Source organism: Sylvia atricapilla, chromosome 1, assembly GCF_009819655.1.
Source record: "Sylvia atricapilla isolate bSylAtr1 chromosome 1, bSylAtr1.pri, whole genome shotgun sequence".
Lineage (NCBI taxonomy): Eukaryota > Metazoa > Chordata > Aves > Passeriformes > Sylviidae > Sylvia > Sylvia atricapilla.
Window position 1 is genome coordinate 51,715,330 of NC_089140.1, and position 26,312 is coordinate 51,741,641.

The following is a 26,312-nucleotide window of genomic DNA, read 5'->3' on the forward strand; positions in this document are numbered from 1 at the left end:
TCTGCAGGTTGGCATTTCTTAACAAGAGAAGACAGACTTTGCTGCCTTTTTAGTGATTTCTGCCTCCAGCTTGCTAACGAGTGCATTCCCTACTCCAAAAGCTACCTGGCTCCCTCTGTCTATTTTTAGCAATCTGCAGTTACTCTCATTTTGTTCCAAAGGACTCAAGATGAGACGGTCTGATACTGGTTCAGAAATTTGCATGGCAGCCCACCCGGGCTGTCCTGAGCCTCGTCCTCTCCTTCTGGACTTGTGGTACTGTCTGCCAAGTGTTTCACTCTGCTTTATTTGCCATTGTGTTTGTGATTCAGTAAAGTGAAGAGATAAAGCACTTGCCTTCTCTGTGTTGAGCCATACAGCCTAACAGCTGGTATAGCATATTCCCAGAAGGCAGCTACCCTCCCAGCCATGGCACTCTGCACCTGGTATTCTGAGGCATGGTGGAGTTTTATTTACAGGATTCTGATCTTATTTTTGGCTATTCTGAATCATAACCTGAATGCTGCTGTTATACTATGGATCCAAGGGTCACAAGGCCATGCTACAGTTATGAAAGATTAATGAGATACTTCATTAACCTTTGCACTTTTGACTGCTCGGAAATATCTTATCTGTGTTATTTTAAAGCAAAATAAAGAGGAAAAAGAGTCTAAGTAGAAGGAAGCTAAATACTTTGGTGTTATTAGAACACTTCTGTGCCAGAATTTAGCACTGTTTTTATTTGGTTGTTTTGGGTTTTTTGTTTTGTTTTGTTTTGTTTTGTTTTACTTTATCTTCTCTCTCTGCTCATACCTTTCACTGCTCTCCTTCCCCTGCTTTGTCTTTTTCTCCAGGCCTGCTTTCACATCACCCTGAAGAAAGCAATGATCTTCACAGAGGTAGAGGGCATTTCAGCAACAAACCACCCAAAATTCAGGGAAGTTTGTACTCTCATGGCTATGGTTTTAATCTTCCATTTCGTGACAGTTTTCCAACACCTCCTATGATTTAAAGGTGATTTTAGAGGTAAGTTTATTGTAGGTAAAAGAAGGAAGGCAACTTCCTTTTCATGTAGTTGCTTTATGACTATTCTAAAGTATGAAAACAACTCTAAAACACATATCTAAGAAAGGAAAGCTTTACTTTCTGAGAATAAGTAGTCTGAAAGTAAGTATTCAGGACAGTTTTAAACTATTTTAGAAATTTGCTTCTGTGCTGTAGTGAAGAAAATGGTAAATGAGAAAAATCACAATAATTGTAATTTTGGTCAAGCCCCATTTTAATGTGTTCAGATTTTGCCTTAGATAATCCAGGTCTTGATTTGATTTTTTGCGGGGTCATACTGTACTTTGAATTTTTATAGGAATTAAATTTCAGTGAATTAAGCACTGTACACAACATCTTCACACAGTGCTAAATTGCTTTTTGAGTTTCTTAAATCTCATTCAAGTCCAGCAAGCCTAGAGATTCCAGAATCATTTAGATGTTCTTAAAGCTCTCATTTAGTTTATTCTCTTCAGGGTTACAGCCCTAACTCCAAAAGCTAATAGTTTAAAATCAGACATGATAGGGAAATATTTGATGTGAGCTTGATTTCATGGAGGGCAAAAGTCAAAGACATATTGGAGGAAAAAGTTTCACACATCTATCTCTATCATGTAAAGCTAAGATATATCTTTTCCTGTCCTTCTTTCTGTTTTAATTCCAAGTTTAGTGTTTTTTCCATATCGATGCTTGAATTGTACCGCAGGCACAAATCTGAGCTCTTGCTGCCACAGTCCCTGCTGATGTAATCTCAAACTGATCCACCTCATCTCCACAGTCACTTTACTGTCTGTGTTAAGGAAACACCCAGCATTGTGTCCAAAGCAAGCTCTTTTACCTCTGCAACACTGTGAACTTCACATTTTTTATTTGGCTATGGGGTCCTCACTGGGGTTATGTCAAGTAACACATTGCACTTTTATGAGAATTGCTCTTTTCCTCCTATAAAAAGAAAATTAAGGAGAAACACTGGTGACCTGCGACCCTAGAATATTGTTCTATGCTCATTAATAACCATGCTTCTTGATGGAGAGAGATGGGATTTGGAAAATGCTGAGGAACCGCTCCGCGAAGAACATGATTTGCCATTGGATAGGTATTGGGTGTAAACCACTGTCCTTAAATCTCACATCTGTAACAAACTCCTAGCCCATCTGCTGTAATTCACCAGATGTTGAATTGTCACTTTCTAGAGGTTTTCTTCGAAATTTTTAATTTGCTTTTGGACATAGAAGCTCTTTACTAAAAAACAGCTCTTAACTCTGAGGTACCACTTGGTGATACCCAGTTAAGCTTGCATCACTTTCACCAGAGACTGGGAGAAATTCTTTCCTCACAGAAATTACTGCAGACAACTCCCATAAGAACAGACAAAGGTCAAGAGCCCTTAGCAGCCTTTAAATTTGCCAAAAGAAGGCCTAGATTCTTAATTTCATTCAAAATTTGCACCTATAGATAGATTAGTAATTTAGCTAGTATCTAAAACATGCAACAATTTTTTGTTGCATGTTGTCTGACAAAGAATCCTGGACTCTAGAGAAAGGCTAATGCAGTCGAACAGTAACAAATTATTTATAAATGAGCATCAGGCCTTGTGTTGCCTTGCCAAGGCCTGCTTGGAAATGGCCATCAATCACCTTTAACTGGTGTGCCTAATCTCCCACTTCAATTTTAGGGCCTTTTTTCATCCTTTTTTTTCCTGTAAATATACCTTTTTTTTTTCTTCCTCACAGAGGAACTGGTGAAGGTCAAACATCAGTCCCTCTTTTTATACTGCACAATTTAAAGTCTATAGCGATGAACTCTGTATTGAACGCTTGTCTTAGTTCAAGATGTTTTTAACTTGGGCTTTTCAGAAACTGTTATTGATCTCCGCCTCCAAACCAGTAAATCCTTTTGTGTAGTAATTCCATAAATACAGCAGAGTTGGGAAGGCTTTGAATCTTCATTTGATCACAAAGTTCCAAATCTCACAGATAAATCTATAGCACTCAGTGGCAACTTTCAAGATGTTCAATCATCTTTCCTTGGACACTAAATGAAATGCCTTGAGTTTATGATTAATCTTTTGCTATGCTCCCATGACATCTGTCTTAAGTATATTGTCCTCAGGTGACTGTCAATTAAATATAGTTTGCATTTATCATAATAAGAATGAGGTTATCCACTTAATATATTTAACTAACTCTTTTTTTCTTCTTTTAATTTATGGCCACAGACAGATAATTCAGGAGGATGGAGGGGGGAAAAATAATTACTTGAGTCTGCTTAATGTCTTCTGTAAAGTTTTTTTAAAAACTGGTTTAGTAGACCTTAATATCTATTTATTTAGAATATTTATAATAAAGCCGACTAGAATCTCCCTTGAAAATATTTGGATTGGGTGAAATTACCTTCTTATGGGCACAAAAAGAGGCAGCAGTGGCTACTAATTTAGATGTAGGGTCTGAAACTGAGTGCCAAGTTCTTCTTCACTCCTTGTCCTTTAGGTGCTTGGAAATGTGGGAAAAGTAGCTATCTCAACAACTGTAGCTGGAGTTACTTCTTAAATTTGGTACTACATGTCTGTATTCTGTCTGTAATCTGCATATTTTTACTGGTAACACAATTGTTCGGCTACCTGGGGTATGTCCTTTCTTTGATCTATAAGGGGTGGGAACAATATTACAGAGATGAAGATAAGGGTTTTTCTCCTGCAGAAATGAACTGTTATCATATTCAGAATATATCTCTTTTATTGCAAATCTTTATCCTTCACTAAAATAAATGTTAAAAAATACACCATGCAAAATATCTCCCAATGACACACACAAATCAAAACCTCCTTACTCTATTACACATTAAAACATCTATTCATTAGTGATACTAGTTTTATGGCATTTTATAGCTTTCACTATTTCTGAGGCCCTGCCTGTGTTCAGCAAAAAAAAAAAAAACTTCCTGTTTCTGTCCTGCAGACACAATCTTGTGCCTGTCTCTCTCTGCTCTATGGGCAGTCTCCTAATCTGAAAAATATAATCTGAGTAAAATTCAGAGGAGTAATTTTTTAGTTTGAATTTGACTGAAGTTTGTTGATTCTGTTTCAGAGTAGGAGAAAGAATATTTGTGTCTCAAAGTTTTTCTTCCTGTTGTTTGTGAACCTTTTCCTTACAGCCTTGACTTCATTGTATATTAGCATATCACAGCTTCTGCAATACTACCACTGTCAAAAGAAGACAATAACTGAAGATTGATTTGAAAAAATAAAGGTGCCCTTGCAAGCCTCTAGATTTGAATTATTTATCATTCTTTTGGATAAAACCATCAGGTTTGCAGTTTTATCTAATTCACTCTTGGCCATATTTTTGTTTTCTTTCTGATATTCCTGTAATCTCCCAAGACTTTCTCTGATTTTAAGAAAGAACTTTGTTGGCCAGATAAAACAAGGCCACAACAACACTTAGCTGAATCAAGGCCTCTTTATGATTTTGCAATTTATTTTCCAGGGGCTTGCATTTTAAAATTCCTCTCAGTTCATCAAAAAAATCCCTAATTGCTCTTTAGTGTCCAGTTAAGTTTAATGCTTTGTATATTTTGTATTCAAACAAAACACTTTTGTTGATCATTTATGCTAGTTATGAAGCTCTGCTTTTTCCTTTCCTCCTTATTCCCAAATGTGAGGTGAATGCAACCAAGTGAAATTCTTTTATCACAAGCAATAAAGCCAGTGGTTATTAAATAGTAGTCTATAATTTGCATTGGCTTTGTTGCACTTTTGAAGAAAAGCATGATAAAAGAAGTGCATAGGAGCCCACAATACATGTTTTAGGGTAGTAGTTCTGCCTTGTAAAGGTTTGCAAATCCCTGAGCTTGATCACAGAGAAACTACAGCATTTTTGTTATGATGCTATATTGGGTCTGGCAAATGTTCACAATGTTTGAAAACAGTCATCAAATTTCTTTCAGGATATGCTTGTGTTTATTAAAAAAATAATCCATCCTCTTTGTCCAGTAACCATCCTTCCTCCCAACAACAAAAAAAAAAGAGCATTGTTATATTTTTCCTGTAAACTAAAGTAATATGTACAGACACATACAATGAATATATATAACAGGTATTTGGAATGTAAGGTTTAACTCCTTTGAGCCTGCAAAATCTAGGCAGGAAAGGAGCCAGACTCTGCTTCCAAACTTTTTAAATATGTCATCCTATTTGTGAAGAACTGGTTTTGCACCAGGGAGACTAGTAGTAGAATTTAAAAGACTCAATCCATGGAGCATAACAAAGGATCATTTGACGGACTGCATTTATAGTAAACACTGTGCCAATGAACAGTACATGGCCACCAGCTCTCTAACACTTTTCTCAGATCCAGTACCTCCACCATGTTAATCTGATGGAACACATACTCTCAAAACCAGACCATGTGCCAGAAACTGACCAATTAAAAAAAAAAGGAGAAAGTGGGTCAAATTTGACATTCTTTTGGCAGATAACAACACCTGATATTCACTGTCTACATTCAAAGAAGCTGGACAGCTTGCAGTTCATCAACACTGCTTTTGTTCAGGGTGTACCTTATGAATGACTGACTGCCTATGAAGTTCCAGTCGAGTGCCTCCTTCCATTTCTTTTTACAATGGAAAGGAGATACACAAAATAAACTCACAGGGGATGAAAACTAATTGAAAAATAGCACCTCTCCTGAAACATTCCTACAGCCATTTTAACCCATAGTACATTTGGATTTTGCTTTACACCACATTCAGCTTACTTAACATTTATGTGACTTGACTTCTCTTTTATTCTCTGCTTATACACAGAGCTGGCACAAAGTGGAAACCCATTAGCTCTTCTACACTAAAGAACTATACACAGTGCATAAAGAACAAGAAAATTAGAAGATTCACCAGGCTGACTTGAAGTCTGGCTAACATGGACTGAGACAGGGATAACACCCTGGGAAACTAATATGAGCCATAACTCATCAGAAAATACATAGAAGAGAATCATAGAATAATTAAGGTTGGAAAATACTTACAAAATCATTGAATCCAGTCTTTGACCCAGTACTACCATGCCCACTAAGCCATATCACCAAGTGCCACATCTACTTGTTTTTGAGCATTTCCAGGCATGATGACTCCACCACTTCTGAGTCCTAATCACTCTCACTGAAAAAAATTTTCAAAATATCCAACCTGAACCTCCCTTGGTGCAACTTAAGGACATTTTCCATTGTTCTTCACAAGGTTGCCTGTGAGAAGGGACCAAGCCCCAGCTTCCCACAACCTCCTTTCAGGCAGTTGTAGAGAGAGATAAGATCTCCCCTGAGCCCCATTCTCTCCAGGCTAAACATCCTCTATTCCTTCGGCCTCTTGTCTGAGAACTTATGTTACAAACCCTTCACCAGCTCTGTTGCCCTTTTCTGGATGCACTCCAGCACCTCAGTGTCTTTCTTGTAGTGAGAGGCCCAGAATCCGAGTACTCAAGGTGTGGCCTCACCAGTGCCAAGTATAGGTGAATGATCACTGCCCTGGTCCTGGTGGCCAAACTATTGCTGATAGCGGCCAGGATGCCATTTGCCTTCTTGGCCACCTGGGCACACGCTGGCTCATGTTGAGTCACTGTCAACCAGCAGCCCCAGGTCTCTTCCCACTGGGCAGCTTCCCAACAACCACTCTTCCCCCAGCTCGTCGTGCTGCCTGGGGTTGTTGTGAGCCAAGTGCAGGACCTGGCAGTTCACCTTATTGAACTTCATATTGAACATCATTAAGCCCATTGATCCAGCCTGTCCAGATCCTTCTGTAGAGCCTTCCTGCCCTCTAGAAAATTAACTTGGTGTTGTCTGTATGTATGGCCAAGCAAAAAATACACAGATATCAGGAGTAATTTCCTGAATGCAGTGTTTTTTCTACATGGAAATTGATATGCATTTCAGTTTTGTTATAAAGGCACTGCATTTTAAGGTATTGCTTAAACCACAGCATTGAAAACTTCCTTGATTTTGAGAATCATGGAAATTTATTTTGTTATTTTGAAAATAACAAAGTGGACCAGTTATTCTGGACCTCATCTATTAATGTCAAATCGTCCAAACAAAGGGCTTCTCGACTGAAGTTGAAGTTATTCATTTATTACTATTTCCTATGGAATAGTAATAAATATTGAATTTATTATGGAATAGTTGAGTTAGTATGAATTTAGTATGGAATAGTTACCTTTCACTGACAACAGATGTTTTCCTTCAGTGTACTCCTATAAAGTGGTGGTGTTACAAAATTGTTTTGTCAAAGAGAAAAAGAACTGTTGTCCTTTGACTTTCTTAAGTCTTGCTGGGTGGCTTTTGATACATGGCCACATTAAGATCCTGTGCTTTATGTCACCAATATATTTTCAAAATTCAGTCAGTATGCCTTTATGTTTTGTACTTTCCTTTCAAAGTTAGATGCTGTGAACAGCTCAAGTCTTGCAGTTTCAAGGTTGGAGGCCTTAAAATTTTCCCTCCTCAAAAAGTGTCTTGCCAAGTGTCAGAGATCTAAAGCTAGAAGTAAAATGAATTGACAGGACCATTTAACTTCTATTCTTAGGTATTCCTCCTGTAATAATACAAGGATGACATAAGAAAATGCCAGAATCCATTATCCATTTCCTCCCCTGACATAATTTAGCTAGTTAATAGAGGACTAGTTTATTGCTGAAAAAAATCTGCTATTTATAAATATATTTTTTATTGTTAATCTTGTGTTTAGTAAGCTGCTTCTCTCTCATTTTCTACTTTATTTTAAATATCTTTATTTAAAATTTAAATAAATTTAAATGTTTAAATATGTTTATTTTAAATTAGTTTTTTAAATATTTGTTAATTTCAGATGCACCCTTTTGGATGGGTAGACCCCATATAAATATGAAGTCCCTTCAAATTTTGTGGTGAGAGGAGACTGGAGAGGAGAAATTAGATAATTTTGTGGTTTTGTACTAATGGTGAGTCCACATAAAAGGTTATCCATGAATCTATAGAAAATAGGGATTTACTCTCTCTGATATTAAGAAACTAGTTACAGTTTTTCTTTTTTCATGTCCATGTTCATGACTGACAATAAACTGCACTCACAATTAATCTTTTCCAGGAACTTGCACACTATCAAATTGTTGTCTCTACACAATGCACACTTGGTTCTCCTAGCAGTCTGCACTGAACATATTTCTTCAGTCTTTTATCGCTTTACTTGCCCTCATTGGTTTCTTTCTGATTTATTTCATATTTTGGGTCAAAGCCAGTGCTTTTCCACCAGCACCAACTTGACTTACAAAATAAATCTTGGCATAACAGAAACAAATGTAATGGCAGCACCAGAGTGGTGTGTACAAATGCAGACCTGGCCTCGCAGAGTTGATGTAAAATAGTGCTTCAGTGCTTCTATTGCTCCCTTGATTCCTCACTGGATAATGCTACTGTTTATTCATTTCAAAACAGCAATCACCTCTTTTTGCAGCAGTAGCTTCACACTTCATGCTTGTCTAGAGTTAATGGGCTCAGGCTGTACTGGGATCTCTTGATTAATCCTTGGTATGGTGAAACACTTCAGGTGTACTCTGTTTGATCATAGCCCCAGCCTGCACAAAAGAGCCTCTCTCTTTCCCCAGCAAAGCACCTTGAGCATATGGCCGGGGTTTTTTTCCTAGTGTTTGCTGTAGTTAAGCTGCCTCCTTGGCAGTTTAATTGCTCATCTTAGCATGTCTTAGGCTATTTAGGCCAAACAGCCCAGTCTGGTGGTTGCAGTTACATATTTAAAGCATTAACCAAGCACTAAACCAGTAGCCTTTTATTTGATTTTTTTTCCCCTCAGTTTGTTTAAAATCAGTAGGATTCATGAGTGCTTGAGAAGTCTGAACATCACATCGCTTTTGTGCCACATAAAGTTTAAGACTGAAGTGTTGGTATTGTCAGAAAGTGGGATTTACGAAAGCTACACTCTTCAGTTGCATGTCCCAGCAGGGGCAGTGATAAAAGAGAACCTGAATGAAGCTAGAAACAGGGTAAATCTATTCCTGTTTGTTTACAATATGTTACACCACACTCAGTCAAGGTAGATGGAGAAAAGGCTACCACAGCTCTGCTACTTCTGAACACCAAGTAAAACTCGACTTTAGCAAAATTCCAATTATTACTGTGCTCCTGATGTACCAGAGGAGAAAAAACATGCTAATTGCTTCCCCAGTTAGACTGATTAGACTTCTCTTATGCAACTGATAAAGTAATCTCTTACTTCCTAAGATAAGGATTATATCTTTAGAAGGATGACTCCTGCTGGAGCTTGCAGAGGTAGTTAATTCAAAGACACCACTCTAAGGCACAAGGCTGCCAGTCTGAAGTTGGGCAGCAGAAACATGCTGACATGGTTATTCCTTACATGATGTATTAATCATTGCTATATCTAATATAAGTAACTGTGTGAATTGTTTGTGGGTTTTTGTCACAATTGCCCATATTAATGTATATATATATATATATTTGACATAAAGCATGCACACAGCAAAAACTGGTTTGCTTATGTGTGTGATCTGTGCATAAAATACTGCTTTTTAACCTTGAAGGAATATAAGCAAGGTTCCACCACCCCAAACATTCTGTCTGGAAATTCAAGTGGATGCTCCCCAAGATCTGACTTTTTTTTGAAACAAACCTCCAGTTCATACTGGATCTCCTATGAGGTGTCACCTCTTTGTGATTCAGTGTGATTGTTCATGGGTGGAATATTCCTGGTAAGCTACAACTCCCATGTAGCTTAACAGAGCAGAAATTTTCATTTTCTTGAAACACACAAATGTTTTCCATCTTCCAGGTACTGCTCATAAAAATACAGCTTTTTGTAAATGAAATGCAAGTCCTGGATAGAAAATAACTCAGGAGAGCCATAGACTAAATTTTCAGTTACAGAATGTGCTTTTCTAGCACAATGTACCTCACAATCTGTGGTCACTTTTTAAGCAAGTAATTAAACATTACTGTGAAGTATGTATGAAAAATTAAACCCATTTAACAGATGTCTGAATGAAAACAAAAGAAAGCAGTAGCTGGAAGTTCCCAGGAGAGCCAGAACTCTGCATGCATATCCAAATCCTGTATCTTAGCCTCCTTCATAGCATCACATACTCTCTTCCAACTGCAATTTTCACAATAATTTATCAGTAGATCAACTTTGTTCAAACTACAGCATTTGAGAAGATGCTTTAATTGATCCTCATCACCTCAACAAGAAAATGGTCATTGTCCTTGGTGACTATTTCTCTGAAGTTTGTCTTGGACAGTGACCTTGGGGACATGCTGGTGGGCCTGTAAAAGGGCCCAAAGCATTCAGCATTGTTGCACTGATAAAACAAGTCAGCTACTCAGGATTGGTGAAGAAGACTTTGCGAAATAGTTAGTGGTAACTAACTGTTCTGTTATGAAAATGCATTGTCACCAAACATTTGTTATGTCTTATTTTGGTCATGGCACAGATATTTTATAACATAGTAGGCTGCCTTTCAAAAAGAATCAGCGAGGATTTTTTTCTTTCATTTTTCTTTAACCTGTATTTTACAATATAATTCTACTATAAGCATCTGAAAATGTCTTTTCTTCTCCTGGGTTTGTTTGTTTGTTTGTTTGTTTGTTTTGGTTTTTTGTCTATTTTTTGTCATTTAGTGGGACAGCTATTTTAATATAACACCTATTGTTAGAGACTTATTTACAAAAAAAAAAAAAAATTCATCATTAATGGTTAGAGCCCTGAACTAGAAGCTGTTCTTATTTGCATTACTGTAACACCCTCAAGTCTCTTAAGAGATCTTACACATGCCTTTGTATTACACTAAGATATTACAGACAAACAGTAAGATGCCATTTACCATTCCTATCCCTGAAGAGCTCTCAACCTTCTTGTTAGTTGCCTGACTAGTATGCTCATTACTTTTTCTTCTTTCCCTCTCATCCATATGCAGTTTATTCTTTTCTCTATTTCATTATTTTTACTCATAGGATTCATCCCTACCACAGAAGTTTTTGAAAACAGCAGTTAGATTATTCTGGCACTGTACAAATACCACAGTGCCAACCTGAAATACTTACAGTTTAAGATACATGCTTGCTTCTGGGGTGGGTTTATTTAAAGAGGGAATTGTGCCTGAATATGATTATGAATGGAGCTAGGGTAGTTTTATATGAGTTTCACTGTGAAAACAAACTTTCTTACTCAATCCTACATCCCTATTTACTTTATAACCATGTAATTCCATACACTTTGACAAAACTAATTATATCTCATGCTAGCATTAACAATAAGAGGAATAAATGCAAACAGCACATTATACAGGTAAACACTACAGGACATGGCCATTAGAAGACATACTGGAATGCAAATTGTATGGTTCAGATGCTGAAAAAGATTGTAATGTGCTTGTGTTTGGTTATTTTTATTCCCCTCGATTTAGTCCAAAGTACCCAAGATGTTTGGTGGGTCTGTTACTCCGAGATGGATTACACGACGCAATTACTTTAGTAGAAGGGAACACTTGCCTCAAACTGTACGGAAGTCAATTTTATGCAGTTCAATTTGGATTTCAAAACAGTCTCCTACATGCAGAACATAAACATCCTCCCTCTTGTCTAGGTGGAGGCAGTAAAATTAGGCTCCTAATTCACACTGGGTGGTAGGAGGCATGCTAGAAGAGGGACCCACTGCTGCAGTCTGTGCAAGAGGAGGGAGTCCCAAGAACCTGGGAAAATGGTGCAAAGCTGTTACAGTTAGTACTGTGAGTTTTGTAATGGCTTTACTGATAATTGTAACATTGTCTGATAAAAGCTGACTTTGGTTTTGTCTGCTTATTTCCAGATTTTGATTTTATTTTGCTCTTTTTCTTTTATTCTTCCCCCTACTCCAGGCTGGGGTTTTTTTGGTTTTGTTTTTTTGCTTGTTTGTTTCTTTGTTTGGTTTTTTGTTTGTTTTTGGGTTTTTTTATGGTCCTCATCAAGCAGCTGTTCCTAATGTGGGTGCCTGATCACTGCTGCTTTTCATTTACCATAGTCCCTCCAGGACTCTCATGTCATCAACACCTGTTTCTTATTCTTTTGGGTGGTTGCTAAAAGGCATATTAACCATATCCTTCGGTGTCATCCACAGAAATTACCTATTGCTAAGGTAAACAAAGACTAAGATTCCAGTTCTATTATCTCCCTTTTTGCCTTCCTTCAGTTTTCTGGATTTGCTTCTTTTTTTTTTTCCCCCAGCCTCTTCCATCATAGGAAGAGGATTTTCTTTTAGATCCTTTTCTTTTAGATCACCTGTCAATTCTTACTAATAGTGTCCTCCCTTGCCAACCCACTAGCCACTCATCCACTAGCAAGTCAACGGCATTCTTAGTACCTGCTTTTATAGTGAGTTCCTGCAAAAAAATCCCACTCATAAAACACTGTAAATTCAAATTTTTGGTCTTTAATTTTTTTTATTCTTTGTTGAAATTAAGAGAAATGGACCCTTCCTCTGATTTTGCCAGTAGTTACAGCCTGCAGTTTTACCTCTGTAAGATTACGTTCTAGTTGGTGAGCTAGATTTAAGTCTTACAGTTCACACTGCATTCGTCACTGCTCTAAACCTCCTCTAAAGTGTCATTTTAATACATGTAAGAAAGTCATAACTAATGCTATTGTTTCTAACAGTAGTTGTTGGAATGTTTATTATCCTACATAGATGTAATAAGTGATCAGCCAATTTTATCAATAAGCCATTTTGTTAAGAAATATTGCAAAATAGAAATTTGAAAAAGCCACAAGAAAAGGATAGCACCGAGCCCATGATCGGTGCTGGGTGAACATTAGATCCAGCCTCTATCACACTGTATCGTCCCCCATTCACAAAGTTTGCTTTTGCAGGGCCGGTTTATATACAGTTTTTTGGCCAGAAAGAGGGTTGCCTCATCCTTTTGTCCACTCAGTCATTGTTCCATATTCATATTTCTTTTCTTCCTGTCTCCCAGTCTGATGAATAGCTTTTCGGGCAGGGCTGGACATCTGATTGCATTTATGGGAACTCTGCATTGGGATGCACACCCAGGCCGATGTAGATAAGATTTCCATCAGGTGTTGGTCACTGGGTCGTTGGCAATCCCATCTTCGGAGGAGACCCATCTCCTGATGGAGACACCCTTCTTTCTATTGCAAACGCGCTGCTTCTCCTGTTCCTGGCAGAGGCTGCAGTTTCACAACAATTTTTTATTTGTTGTATTCAAAATTATTTTATACCATATTTTTCTATAAAACACGAATTAATTCTCTAAAAATTACCACAATAGAAGACACACTCATTAGATGGGATTCACTCTCCAATAAGTTAGCTTTGGCAGTGCTTTTCTTGGTGAGCAGTAAGAAGGACTGAGTTGTTTATTTTTTTGGAAAACTTCGATAAGATGTTTAAAAACCTTAAGGAAAACAGTACTAAATCTAAATCCCTCTATTTTTAATAGGCAGAAAATGCAATTAATCATCTTTCCCTAGAGTAGCAATATAGCAGGCTCCAGCAGGTGTGTTACTATTGCAATATCAAAATAAAAAGTCTAGTCAGCCTTTCACTATAAAAATAAGTGAAATGCAGAGCAGATGCTGTAATAACCATTAATTTACATTCACCAACTATATTTGTTGTAAAAGTAGATGAGGACACTGGAAAAACAAGTTATTTTTGGCTCTTCCCTGCAATATCACGAGAAAACTACTGTAATGTGTTTAGCAGAGCAATGAATACATATTGGCCACACTTATCTCTGCTGTAACCCTGCAGAAATGTAGAATGAATTTAGTTCTAAATTTTAGTTTGTGGAAGGAAGGATAAAATTTGAGGAGTTTATTGAACATCACGAGAAATTTTCCAGATCTGGTACTGAAACAACTTTGAAAAACTTCACAAGGAAACTAGAATGATATGCAGATTTTTCCTAAATTTTACTGTTCAGAATTTACATTTGTGACTTTCTATTAGAAACAGATTTTAATGAGCTGTGTAATAACCTATAACCAGAGGAACTCAAAAAGAAAGCAGCATTTCTTAGATGCTGATTTCTGTAAGACTTCTGTGCTTACCATTGGAGTCTTTGTACTGATTATAATATGCAGTTTGTCCCTGCAGAACTACAAGTAGATGTTGGCACATCTGTGAATTCATTTCAAAATTATTCTTCATTTTTCATGAGATACAGTTATTAAACATGAATTTTAACTTTTTTGCAAAGTTGTCTTTTTGTATGGAGACTACAGTTTAACAGATCATGATTCTAACACATCAAGACATAAGATTTTTTTCTCTCTGACTGTTATTCGTGCAGGTGGGTGTTTATGACATTTTGTCTATATTTTACTATTTTACAAATCAGATTATTTCTTAAGCCCTATTATAAAACTGCCTCAGTTTTGAATGGAAAGCTGATTAATGTCTTTTACTGGTAACTTGCTAGACCTGTGAACCACATCAGTGCAAATTGTTTCAGCTGGCTATGAAGCCGAACTTTCAGATTTTCCAGCAAAGCAAAAAAAGGGCCACACATTAAATAAATTATCAGAGGTTTATTTTAGTAGAAAAATTCGCAGAGGCTTTTGTTTTGCACCTCTTATTTTTCAATGAAAAGAACTGAGAAAATTCACTAGAGATTCGCTGGTAAATTTACTTCAAGATGGGCATTTTTCAAAGAGTAAAAAACACACTTGAAGTCTTTTTTCCAGCTGGAAGTGTAACTATTGTGCTGCATCCTTATTTTTAGTGGAAGAGCTAGTACTTGAGAGTTTCATGCTGAGCAAATTTGAGCAAGGTGAGATAAGTGGTCAGACAGTCACTTTCAGTGAATCTCCCCCATCAATCACACAAACGATGCGGGGGGGAGAAGAGAGAAAGGAGGATTCTCAGATGAAATGAGGAGAGGTATGATGGTTTGAGATGCTTCGGGAAAGAAAGACACCTTATGACAGAGACAGGGCAATAAAGGCAGAGGATGGCATCTATGTATGTGTCACTTTTCAGTGGTCCAGTGTATGGTTCTGGCTTTAACCCTGACACAGAGGGATATTCACACAACATGGCTGTGGTGATTTTACATTGTCAGCTGCTTTCCCTGGACTCCTTCTGTTGTCAGTGGAAAGCAAATACTTCTATGGAGGGTGTTCCCTCAAGTTTTCCTGCTTTTCACTGTTTGCATTTTGTTCTCACGCAGCTTCAAGTAAACTATGTATATTTTTAGAATTGTTTAAATTCTTCTCCTCTGGGAGAAGAAAGATGATTGATGGTGATGTTCACCAACGAGGTCGAAGAGGTGGCTACCTGTGTAGCCAATCTTGGCCTGTCTGTAAAATTGTATATATTTTGGGGTCAGAAAAATAAAGTAGAAGTTTTCCTGCTTGACCTTCTGCTGCCTGCCTTGTCCTTTTTTGCTCCTAACAGCAGCCACAAGTGGTGACCCTCCATCACAAGTGGTGACCCGACGCTGGAAAAGAATTCAGCCTTCTGTGTGTCTGAGGTGACAGGAGGGTAATTCAGAAAAGGAGCCTAATTTAGTTGAGCAGAATTGGTCTTTAGACCTCCATTGCCTATGGAGGGCAGCTATATCTAGGTTTAAAGATAAATGGTGTGATTACTTTGTTTTCCTCAGTGGTTCTGCTCTGACTTTAAAGGTCCCAAGTAGCTGGACCATGTGATGTTTCTTATGGAGATCTGTCAGTACTCAGATACATATAAGGGAATGCATTTCAGATGCCAGACTTGAAGAGCTTAAATTCTTAGACTAATGCATTTAAAAGATGTGGAATTCAGAAGCTGAATCTCTATTAACCGACTGGTAATGGACTTACAAATAGGATATAGTCACAGGGGCTATAACCAGACTTACAGAATTGATCTTCACTGGCTCCATGAGGTAGAAAAAACACATATCACATTCTGGACAAGTATTTTCTATCCAAAATGCTATCTGGAAAGGAAACTCTTAACTTTATTTGCATTGAGCATACCACCACAGAATGGTGTTTTCAAGAAAATGTCAGTTCAACAATTATTATGTCTACCTCAACACCTAGTGCACTGTAAAGCAAGTAGGTGTGTGGGATAGAAGAGCTGACTGAGCATCTTGAACCCATTGTGCTTGGTTCACAGTGTGAGTTTGTGTTGTTCTTTGGACTAGCTTTTGTGCATTAGTTACCTTGAATGGAAGCACACACACACAAGCTACACACAGCAGTAGAGAATGCATTTTCTATTTTTGTCATTATTATTTTTCTAGTACATTTTTGTCCATTTTGCCTTTAATTTTTTTACACATCTCATTTATTCTCTCTCACTTTCAGTTATTTCTATTGTTCTTCTGAGGTTAGTAGGACTTCAGAGGAAAACTCGTGTAGCCACATGGCCTCCACTACCCACTGGCCAACTGAACAATTGCATCTTGACATATCCAATGTCTCCAGGCAGCATGAATTGTGAAAGAAACATGATGAAGTTAAAATATTTGTAGTATGCATTCCCTCCCTCTCATCCTGTACCTGCAGCATGAGCATCTCATGGCACATATGTAACAGCTTTAAAGCTTGAAGCTTCCCATTAACTTTGGGCACAGCAAAAAATAATTATCTTCTGGTCCTGACAGTGTAACATAACATAACTAACTCCACAAACTCCACAAGAACTTGGCTGGGTTTTCAAGTGTGGGTAATTAAGGACCTGCCAACTCTTATCTGTGGCACAATCCTGACAGTACTGTTCTCCTGCTAGCCTACTATTGCTATCCCCAGGAGATCCCACCTTGGAGGAATAATCATCAGCAAATTCCATTCAGGCATTTGCCTGTCTCCTAGGATTCTCCAAAGGGTGGTGAGGTTCATGTCCATGCTGTTTTTAATGCAAAGAGCAAGCAGGGATTGGTGACAATCAAGAGTATCTGAAAGACAACGAAACACAGCCTGGGTAGCACTTCAAGCAGGAGCGACCTGAAGTGGGTGTTTTCAAACCATGCATTTTTTTAGAGCTGTCCTATTCAGGTATGATGCATTTTAATTGGAATTTGGAAAGAGTGCCAACAAAAATGCAGATAGGAAAGGGAAGACCAGTTTATTGGCCTTGCTTTACCAGAGATCTTGTGTTGGAGAAAATGCACATTCTCATTGCACTTGCTATGCCATTTATTAATATTGCAGTGGAGGATGGTACAAGTGTAATCATTTGTGATTTCAATAATTTCTATCAATACACAATTCATGAATTCTGTGTTTGCACATTTGGAGAATGCTATGGCTGAAGAGGATCTACTGAAAATGTAAGAGATGAGTATTTCTAATCATATCCATGTTCTTTTGAGTTCCCTGCAAGAACAAGACAACTACAAAATGCAAAGATCCGGGTAATTACTGGCATCAAAACCGCTGCAAAATACATGAATGAATGCAAGTCATAAAACAAGAAAAAAATTACCCATGAACCTGAGTGTTGAAAACAGTGTGTAAACATTGTATTTTTAGCTCTTGAGTAATCAAAGAGCACAAACCCCATCTCTGTTCAAATGAAATAAGCAGCCTACCTTTCTTTTTTTGAATCTTGGTACATAAGTATGTGCATTTATATATTTGTGTCATGTGTATAAAATTATATCTCTTTCTCTCCCTCTCCCTCTCTGTCTTTAATAGAGTCAATTTCCAAAGCACCATATATCAAAATGCCAACACAAGACTTCCTAAGAACTCATAGCAGAGTTTGGGCAGTAGGAGTTCTCCACTGGGTGTAAAGAGAGGCAGTCTGATGTGATGACCACTAAGCATCAACTACCACTTTATAAATCTGAGTCTCAGGTGCATAGTGGTTCTTAATATCTTTCGGGGATAAAAATGTGGGTTGCAAGAGATTTTTTCCTTCTAGGGTCCTGGGGTTTTGGGTGGGGTGGGTTTTTTTTTTGTATTTTGTGGGGGTTTTTGTTTGTTTTTTGTTTGTTTGGTTGGTTGGTTTTGGTTTTTTGCTTTTTTGTCTGTTTTTTTGTTTGGTTTTATTTGGGGGGAGTTGTTTTTTGATTGGGGGATTTTGTGGGTTTTTTTGGTGTGGGGTCTTTTTTTATTTGTTTGGTTTGATTTCAGGTTTGTTGGTTGGTTGGTTTGTTTTGTTGTTGTTTTCTATTTTCAAAAATTTGGGATGTAGGGTGTTTTCTGATGAAAGCCCAGTTCTGTGGGCATTTAGAACAAAGCAGCAGTAAATGACAATAAAACACACAAAATAAAAAAATTAACTCTGCTGTAAGACTGTCAGTTCATGGAGCCAATTATGCCTAGCAAGCACATAACTGTGTGGGAAAGCAGGGAAGATTCTCCTCTACTGGCAGACCAGTTATATTTGAAAAGACAGTGTGTCATCTGTCACGCTGAATGGCATGAGAGCTTTCTTTTTTGAACATAAAATGTAATCATTGCCAGAGGCTGGAACTTGGGCTTGGCTCTTAAATTTATTTATTTATGTTATTCGTCATGAAAAAAATGACAAATCGAGGCAAACATCTTTCAAAAGAAAACTGATGACCAGATCAGGAACAATAGTTGAAACAAGATGAGAAGATTAGAGTGGTTTAGATTTCTTTTGAAGAAAGATCAGCTCACATTTTTCTAGCTGTCAAAATTATTGATAGTTTAATTTGTAAGTCTTTTTGTGCCAACCTAATTTTCATTGATGACATGAAAACTTTATGACTCAAAAATTAGGATTTCATTTTTATAGGTGATTTCAAAGAGAATTTTTAAATAAAACTTCAAAGCTCGTGTTCAACTGAATAATTCCTACCTCAACTTCAGTGTTTATAGTTATATGCTAGCATAGCCATTGCAAACAGTTTTAATAAAATCAGATAATTCGGGCTGCCTATTGCCTCAATTATTCTTAAGAATAGTAAAGGTGATAGTCATAAAAATGCACTACCATGCTTATTTTGCAGTCAACACAAATGGTAGTGCAACAGCAGATCAGAAAATGTTCATACTGGTGTAGACTGAACATGAGGTGCCTCAAGAGAAATGAAAATATCCTGCTGAATGTGCTTTCAGTTTTCCTTCAAATAGAAAGAAAAAAAACAGCCCCAAGAATTATTTATTGTTTGGCTATGAAAAGGGTCATTAAGAAACATGGCAACAATGAGAAATTCTAACATTACAAATATATTTTTCATCCAAAAAGCTAAACTGTTCAATTCAATCATCAAGGAAAAAGAATCTGAATAACTACAGGATCATCTTCTTGTAGACAAAAAAAAAAATTGACAGTTGCAAGTTTTTGTTTGATACAGCTCTGAAAAAAAAAAAAAAATCCTGGTAGTATGTGTTGTTGAGAATCCTATTTTATAATGCAGATACCATAAATTGCAAAGACATAAACAAAGAGATTATAGTAATGTCCTCATCCAGATGAGCTGTGCTCTCATGATTAATCATGTCACCAGAAACCTGTGTAATCTGTAGCTGCCTGTCTTATTTATCTGTCTATTGGGCTATCAAATGTTCCCATTTCATTAAGTGCTTGCTCTCTACTGAAAACATACTTAATATTTTGCATCGCTGTGGGCTTTTCCAGGGCTCCATCCTCCAAAGCCTAGTAGCTCCATTTAGTTTCTGCTATTTTCCAGGCAATGCTCTCTGTCAGCAGTTCTCAAGTTTCCACATCAGGGCCTTTTCACCTGTAAGGACAAATTTCTGATTAGAAGGCCTTCATTAGGGGGCTTTACTTTTTTCAGTGTATGTTATTTGTAGGAGTTATATAATCTGTAAATAAGGCTAGACATTTTCTGGAAACCTAAATGTCCCCTTTCTCCCTGTTGCACCTAGCATATGCCAACTAACTGGCAATCATGAGGGTGTCCCTGCCTCAGGAGAAAACTTTCTGTCTTGAAAGAAAGAATATTTCTGAGGGTAATTCAGCGTCTTTTTTCTTCAGGGTATGATACTTCCCGGAGGCAAATTCACAATTTAAGCCCTCTGTAGTCAGTGGAGAGAGGTATTTCCAGAGGGCAGATCTGAGCCACAGCTAGGCTTACTTGTCCTTTGGAAATGCCTCTATGTTTCTCCTGACTGTAGTAGGAGCCAAAGATGATCAAAGCTACAGCAGAAGCACAGAGAAGTGGAGCAACCAAAAGGGTTTAGTCTGGCAGGAGAGCTGCCAGGTGGGTATGCAGCAGCCTCTGATCAGACTTGTCATGAAGTGATGGGCAGTGAAGTTGTCCTGACTGATACAGAACAGGAAAGGAGACAGATACACAGTTGGAAATTACTTTTGAAAACGTCACTGAACATTAAAAAATGTGACTTGAAGGATAGAACAAATTGGACAAATACTATGTTCCTACTCTTCATTCTTCCAGGTCAAAAATTATCAGCCTCTAATTTTTGTGCAATTTCCTGGTAGTTGACATTTTCAGAGAAAAATGACAGCTTTAAAGGTAGGAAAAGGGGAGTAGCAAATGAAGAAGATGAAGTTAAAAACACAACAGGTTCCAAGAGATAGGGAAAGTGAGCAGGGTACAGGAAGATTTGAAAGAGCAGAGGAGAACTGTGATCAAATTAATTCGATCAAATCTGATGAAGTTAATTAGTTTTTCAACCATGAATATGCATAGGATGCATGGTATGTGTGTGCACATAAGGATAGAATCAAGGAAAATAACAACCGTCACCTCTCAAGGCTGTATTAGTTGTGCATAAACCATTCCCAGTGAGATAACTGTTCTTAAATACTCCCACTGCTGAAGGACCCCCAGTCTTGCCTGGAAGTGTATTACGCTGTTTAACCATCACTACCTGTTCTCCTAACAGCTACTATAAATCTTACTTGCTGTAGTTTAACTTCATTCATGTCCTATTCATTGTGGAGAAGGAGAAACAGGACATGCTTCTACAGCCTGCTACATATTTAAACAGCTATGGTGTTAACTCTATGGTGTTAATCCTCTGGTGTTAATCCTCTTGTCTTTACAACCCCCTCTTGTCCAGATATATTTCTTCTATATAGGCTTCTGTTATGTCCAGCTGTTTTCCATCTTTATTAACCAACATGCTCACAACTTCCCAAAAACCTCCACTCAAGAGCATCTATCTGAGTTTCCGAGTGATCTGAAAATATGTCCCTATGCTGACAGGCAGTGCTTTCACTTACATGTCTTTTTATTTGTAATAGGGGACCACTATTGATTCATGTCCTTAAAATTTACTTTAATACCCATTTTTTTCCCATGGTTAAGCACATAAGGTGCTGTCTTATGGGTGAAATTTGACTGTTCTTGGAAAACCCTATCACATATTTCCTGTAATGTAATTGCCTCAGCTTTACTTTGTATTTCTGGTCCCAATCTCTTAGTGTGTTGCAGTTACATGCACCTTGAGCTCATCAGACGATGTAACAATCTTATTCTCCATTTCATCGTTCTTGGTACTTGGGCAAACACTGAAAGGGCCCAGAAAAACCCTGTAACACCCCTTGGTATATTCACACCAATAGCCAGCCACTGAAACAGCCAGTTTCTCTCTGACTGTCCTTTTCCAAATACTCTTGTGACCACATTTGAGTACTTTCATCAGGAAGCAATGATGCATTTACACATCTTTTTCCAGGATGCCCAGTTCATCCTCAGCTCTCATTTTTGGCTGCACTTCATAACGAACAGTGATATTTGTACAGCTGCCTTCTATCTTCCTGGATGGCAAAAAAGGGCCAGATTATTTTCCAACAACTTTTGTAATTACCCTTGAAGAAGTAAATTGCTATCTATTATGTATAGTCCATCTGTCATTATGATAATTGTTCCTTTCTTCATAATATTTCCATATTGGCTTTAACTGGCAAGCTTTTGTAGACTGGTGAAGATTTCATGAACTCTGTTGTCTGTGCTGTGAGGAACAAAGAACAAATTTCAAAGGTAGGAAGACAACACTAATGAGTTTAGCTCTTACTCACTCGCTATAAAGGTGTTTCTCATAATATACTCTGGGTCTGTGGTTTGTTTGGTTTCTAAAAATCTCTTTACTGATGCATGACATGAAGGAAAACTGGCTTTTCTAACATATGTTTTTCTACACAGCCAGCTTTATTTGTACGAAAAAGAAGGCCTCATAAGGAGGCCTCATAAGGCAACTTCTTTCCTGTGCAAACTCTGTGTACCTTTAGAATGCCTCATTTCAGATTGCTGGCTGAAGCAGAATTTTTTACATGTGATGTTAGCTGGAACATTATGTTCGCTCCCACCTTGGAATAAAATAAATTCTCTCAGGAAATTTACTGCAAAATGTTATTAAGAACAGTTTAGAAGAAAAATGCCTGGAATTGTATTAAAGCATAAATCTTTTGATAGCACCTTATAACAAAGATCTGTTATTCGAGTTGCAGAGATTGAAAAACACAAGTAGGTTTGAAGGGTAAAGTTGAGGAAATAATGTTCACATATATGCAGCATGGAATGTCATCACTAATACAATTGGAGGCCTTATTTCTCCACAGACTAGTCAGAACACAACAAATCCTTACAGAATGTAACACCTTCAAATTTGATTCTCCAAAGTGTTAATTGAGCTTTCTTAAATTCTTGGGATATCTGTTGCTTTGGTTTTGGTTGGGTTTTTGCCTTTTTATGTGTTTGGGGTTTTTTTGTGGGTGGGAGGGGGAGGTCTGTTGTTTTGTCGTGGTTGATATTATTTTTTTTGCAGTTTGGTCTTAATTGTTTGCAAACAGGGGTAGGAAGTTTTGCCCAGAATTATTATGGCTTTAGGTGAGAAATACAGCTTTAAGTGAGATACATGAACAGAAGAGCTCTGGTATTGTGATTGTTAATATCCAGCTAAATCTATCAGAGCATTTCCATTTTCTGAAGTGGTAGCATTGTATTAATTTGTTTTCAGTCTGCTGTAGCAATAGAAGTGGTTAAAGAAGATTATTTTTTGAAGTATGGTAAGGTCTTCATTTTAGAGAGCATTTAGGCGTTGTTTATTTAGCAAATCATAATTTGCCATTTGCATCTATCTCCATTTATGCTCTGCAACAGAATTGACACTCTGCCTTGATGCGTACTTGAGATTGAGATGCTGACAGTGTTTCAGGACTACCAGGGTGCTCCCCTTTCTAAATCAGGGATGAGAACTACAGAAAATCATAGTGAAAACACATGTTGAGGCACCAGCTCTTTGATAACACACATGAGGAATTCTGACTGCTCTTAGGCAGTTCTACTGTCTCTTTTGTAAAATGCAAGATTATTATTCCTCATAAACAGGGACTTTCAGATCTAATAACCCTATTCTGCATGCATTTAAACTAATATTTTACCTATTTTAGATTTAATTTGTTGATTTATTGCTTTGGATTTTTTTCTTTTTTTTTTTTTTTTTTACTCTAATATCAAATAGAAAAGTAACTCCATATGTTTTTCCAGATGCATCTTGCTTTTAGTGCTAAATTCAATACTGTATAGGTGATAATTCGTTTTTACAAGATATTTAAATCCTTTACATCTGGAGCATTCACTAGTTTGAAAGATCATTATTTGTTGAAGACCAGTTGGTGCTTAGCAAAAGTTTCAGAGTTCTCTGTTCTAGACAAGGAAGATGCATTTTGAAGAGTGGTAGTAGACTTGGTGGAACCCATTTAGATTGATTTGGATGAGGAGTTTTGTCAGTTTTAAACAAATACCAAATTGCCTTATATTTTCTCGCTACCACTATTCTCATGGTAACCAAGAACTGATTCATGATGCTGCTCTGATGGCCTTCCAGTTATTTTAAATTTACAACTTTCTACTACTACTTTTCTGACTTTTCTCCTTTTCCTGCAGCTGCTGCAGATTTATACAGCACTTTCTTGATTTACTTCTCCTTCACGCACTTGTCTAAATTCTTCACAAAAGGATTCACTTTTCCAGACATGCCAGTTGCCCCACCTTTTATTGCATCAGAATTTCCCTAGGTTTTGAAAACTCTGTATAAGTAAGTTCTAAGTTTTTATGAGGGGAGAAAAAAGGAATTGACTCATGGAAATATATAGAGAAAGCTCTTTTTGAAACTGGTTGATTGTCCTCCTCCTTGGTGAGCTTTGGTGGTTGCTGATGGAAGAGGTGGTATAATATTAAGCATGAAGACCAGACACAAAAGATTAAGATTAAGCATGAAGACCAGACACAAAAGATTAACAGAGACAAAACAAAGAACTGACAGGTTCTTTACTTATGCCATATAGATTGTTATACCAAAAGTTATTCTATGTAGAAACTTTAACAGATGTTTCCTTCTCTTTTTGTTGTTGTTGTTGTTTTTTGTTTTTCCCCTAGGCCGTGAGAATCTCGTCTAAATCACTTAACAACTGATCAATTCGATGGAGTACAGACAAGAAGCTGAGTCTCCAGCTGAGTACCCTCATAGGCAGCTTCAGTGTTATTGCATTACTCAGATCCTCTTCTGAATCAAACTTTGAGCACAGGCTTAATTAAGGGGTCAAATTCTGTTTTGTTCCTGCTAGAAATCTAGGGTTGACTAAATTGAGCTTGTTTTAAATAGTCACCGAGGTTAGATTACGGTTTATAATCTGCTTACTATAGAAACAGATTTTAAAAGATATTGGGAGGAGAATTACTTCCTTTCCAATAGTCTTTGGCAGTGGCATTAGCATTTTTAAGTAAACACTAAAAAAATCTCAAATTTAAGCCCACTTTTTGTAACCATGTGGATACAACTTGCTGATGAGAAGTTGCTGTGGAAATGAATAATATGTAGGAACTGGCAAATTTTGTTTTCATTTGAATGGTGCAATGGTTCAATTTACACAGCTTCAACAGTAGGAGAAAAATGAAAAGTGATTATCATTTATTCTCTCAGGAGCAATGGTGAAGGGCTTTGTCCAAAATAATCAGAGTGTTGGCTATAAGCCAAGAAGAGGGGAAAAAGCAACACAAGGTGTTTTGTGAATTTAGATAGTAGTACAGCTTCTGACTCCAAAAAGATCTGAGGTGAATGGACGGGATGGAGAGTGCAGGGGGAAAAGATGTTCCAATACTGCCAATTCAGAAGAAAAATAGCTAGAAGATCAGACTTCCTGGTGTATGTATCTTTAAAACAAACAAGTCTTCTGTCTCTTGACTTCATTTTCTTTTTTGTGCTCAGGAGGAATAAACAGTACTTTCCAGTCTTTTTTCCATATGATTCAAGCATCTCCATTCCTGAACTATGTGAGAGATCTGTCCACTGATCATGTCCTAGTCATCTCATTTCAAAGGCAGTGTTTAAAACATGAAAGATTGAGTAAGGATATGAACTGCTTCAACCAATTTAATTTTGTTTTGTGGTTAGTTGCCTCTTTCTCTTTCTAACCTGCCTGTTCATTTTATCTGAAGGTATTCATACTTGGAAGTGGTTTTGAAACTCTCACTAGGCAAAGAAATATTTCATTATCCTGCAGTGCTGGTGGAGTTCCTGCTAGGAGGTACTGTTAATGCCACTGCTCTACATTTTGTATTTTTTTCTCAAACAGGCATCCAAAAGGAAAAGTAACAATGTGCTGTCAGCTGGAAGGTAGGAAGTGAGCTCAATGAAATTTGTGCTCTTTGTGAAGGGCTGCAGTACCATTGGATTGGCAGCTATCGTATCCATTTTTGTTGGTTGAGGTGGACTAATTCGGAGGTTTGATTTCTTTTGAACTACCAAAAGAATTTAGTGAAACAAGCATCATGTTTATTTTATAGTAATCCAGCACAAGAGGTATTGATGCCCTATTATGACAGTTTTTTACTTACTGGATTTTACACACTGCAGCCCTCTGAGATCCATCATCAGAGGAAGCAGATTTTCAATCATACTGAAGATCCTAACTTTTGTAACCATTCTAGGAAAGGCTCTGGACAGCTTTTATCCAGCCTGAGGTGCTATGCATTAAACAGTCTTGCGAACCCTGAAACTAATGAAGCCAGATTTCCTACTTCATTAACCTTACACTTTACTTCTCTTTACTATTGTTCATTTCTCAAGTTAGTTTGTTGTATTTGTTATGTCCATCCCTCTACAGGAGCTGCAGATGAAGTTACTGAAGAAGATCTGTGTTTGCAATAGAAAGGAAAAGGAAACAAAGCACATTGTGAGCTACTTTCTTTGTTTTTAAAATCTAAGTCAGTTATAGACAGACAAGAGACAGACTTCCTGAGCATACCACCCGCTGCACTGCAGAGATAATGTGAATGACAGCCATTGTGATATCACCTTGGGGAACACCTCCAAACAGTCAGTGTTTAACAGCTCTCTTAT

General features: G+C 37.4%; 1 long non-coding RNA gene across 1 annotated transcript; it reads left to right on the forward strand.

The window, feature by feature from the left end:
• The first annotated feature begins 12,127 nt into the window (after positions 1–12,127).
• Positions 12,128–26,136, forward strand: LOC136366921 (uncharacterized). Its single transcript, XR_010744605.1, has 3 exons — positions 12,128–12,186; positions 25,179–25,316; positions 26,077–26,136. It is a non-coding gene; the product is annotated as an uncharacterized lncRNA (long non-coding RNA).
• Positions 26,137–26,312: the final 176 nt, after the last annotated feature.